General features: G+C 43.2%; 1 protein-coding gene across 1 annotated transcript in view; it reads right to left on the bottom strand.

The window, feature by feature from the left end:
* LOC117181120 (chitotriosidase-1-like) overlaps window positions 1–2,624 on the bottom strand; it is a 61,925-nt gene that overhangs the window by 52,839 nt on the left and 6,462 nt on the right. The gene's annotated exons all lie outside the window — the stretch shown is intronic.

The following is a 2,624-nucleotide window of genomic DNA, read 5'->3' as shown; positions in this document are numbered from 1 at the left end:
TGATGTTTTTGTCAGCTGGTGCCGAAAATTCGATAACGAACATGGTTCGCTTCTCAAAGTCAAGAAGAACCATGTCAGGCCTCGAGTGAGCAACAGAAACAAATGTCGAGAATATAAGGTTCCAGTATATGCGGCACTTCCCATTCTTCCACAAGTCAAGTCCGAGTGTTTCAGCAGCCTCCTCCGCTGCTTTGTCCATAAATGCTCCTTTGCTCACCTCTTTGTGATTCCTGATCATTTTAAGAAGAGGGTCTCTTCCATTTGCAACTCTATGTGCTATACCCAGAATAATCCTGTTGTGAAGACATTCAAGACTCAATATTCCGCGACCCCTTTGACGGCATGAGATGTACAGTCGCGGAACGGAAGACTTAAGATGCATGCTTTTGTTCATGTGAATAACCTTTCTTGTCCCGATATCAAGAGATCTGAGCTCGTTCTTCGTCCATGGAACTACTCCAAATGCATAGAGTAGTACCGGGACGGCAAGCATGTTCGTTGCAGATACTTTGTTCCTCGCCGACAGTTCGGAAGACCAAATCTGTTGGATAAGACGCTTGTATCTGCTTCGGAGAGTATCCTTTATAGATGTCACATCCTGAATGCGGCTCTGTGGCACGCCCAGGTATGTATAAGTCTCTCCAGCGCAAAGGTGTCGTATGGCGCTTCTATCAACGAGCTCAGGATCTGCAGGGGTGCCATTAAGTTTTCCTCGCCTCAAATAAACATTGGCGCATTTCTCTAACCCAAATTCCATTCCAATTTCCTCAGTATATCGTTCGACAATCCCCAGAGCTATATGCAGTTGCTCTCTGTTTTTAGCATAGATCTTAAGATCGTCCATCTAAAATACATGAGTGACACTGTACTTTCGATCTGCAGGTTTGCCGCACAAGTACCCGTCGGAATGGCGCAGTGCTAGAGATAGTGGCAATAATGTAAGGCAAAAGAGGAGTGGGCTCATTGTGCGTGTGTGTATATACATATTATATGTATGTATATTATGTATAGATTGGAAGGAGACTCGGAAAATATAAATGGCTTCAAGGAGTTATCTGATCCCCTCATAACACCTGATAAAGTATGCTCACCCATCACTACCGAGGAGGTGAAAAAAGTATTAAGAGGAATGAAGAACTATTCCGCACCGGGACCAGATTGTATCAAAAACTTCTGTTAGAAGAAGTTTTCTTCAACCCATCAGCATTTGGCCCGTATTTTTATTTCATATTTAAAGTCGGAAGAGCTGATTCCGGAGTGGTTGGTGGAATGGCAACAATACTCCTGCCGGAAATAGGCAACTTAGCAGACCCGAATTATTACAGGCAAAGTATTACACTTATCTGAACACACTTTATAAGATATTCACAGCTATCCTAAATGATAGGATTGTTCGGGCAAATGAACCTGTGTGGCAAGAAACGTATGAACAACGAGGCTCAAAAAAAGGCGTAACCGGATGTCGAGAGAACCTGCTCATCGATAGATGTGTCTGCAAAGATGCAACATTCTACCAGCGTGACCTATCGATGGCCTGGATTGATTTTTGGAAAGCTTTCGATTCTACATCCCATAGACTTATCATCTGTCTTTTGGAAATCTTAAAGGTTCATCCGCAAATAGTTGGGTGCATAGAGAGATTGATGCCGCTTTGGAAAACCAGATTTACTATCTCATCTGGAAAAAATCGTGTGACAACTAACAAGGTCACCTTTCAGAGAGGTGTCTTTCAGGGCGACACCATGAGCCCACTTCTCTTTTGCCTTACATTATTGCACTTAATGGCATCCCTGAAGATCCTGAGCTCGTTGATAGAAGCGCTATACGACACCTTCGCGCTGAAGAGTCTTATACATACCTGTGCGCACCAGAGAGTCGTATTCAGGGTGTGACATCTATAAAAGATACACTTCGAAGCATATACAAACGTGTCATCCGGAAGATTTGGTCTTCCGAACTGTCGGCGAGGAACAAAGTATCTGCAACGAACATGCTTGCCGTCCCGGTAGGACTCTATTCATTTGGAGTAGTTTCATGGACAAAGAACGAGCTTAGATCCCTTGATATCGGGACAACAAAGATTATGCACATAAACAAAAGCATGCATCTCAAGTTTTCCGTTCCGCGACTGTACATCTCATGCCGTCAAGGTGGTCGCGGTATATTGAGTCTCGAATGTCTTCACAACAGGTTTATTCTAAGTACAGCGCATAGAGTTGCAAATGGAAGCCAAGGCATTCCTGATGATAGCTTCAGAGCGTGCCATGCACACCCCGAGCATTTAGCTCGCATACTATCTAGTTGTCCAACTCACGCGGGAACGACCGTTCCTAGGAAAATCGAGTCAATTGTTGGGAATGGGAAGTTGCCGCATATACCGAAACTTTATATTCTCGGCAATTGTTTCTGTTGCTCACTCGAGGCCTGACATAGTTCTTTTTGACTTCGAGAAGCGAACCACGTTCGTTATCGAATTTTCGGCACCAGCTGACAAAAACATCATAGCCAAGAAGAATGAAAAGAAACATACCGAAAATCTTGTTTGTTTTTATGTACTTCTAACGGCTATAATACAAATATACATAATACTAACAAGTATAATACAAATACCAATCCGTAATTGA

This window comes from Belonocnema kinseyi, chromosome 10, assembly GCF_010883055.1.
Source record: "Belonocnema kinseyi isolate 2016_QV_RU_SX_M_011 chromosome 10, B_treatae_v1, whole genome shotgun sequence".
Lineage (NCBI taxonomy): Eukaryota > Metazoa > Arthropoda > Insecta > Hymenoptera > Cynipidae > Belonocnema > Belonocnema kinseyi.
Note: the sequence above shows the minus strand (reverse complement) of the source record. Positions and strands in the feature narration are given on the sequence as shown.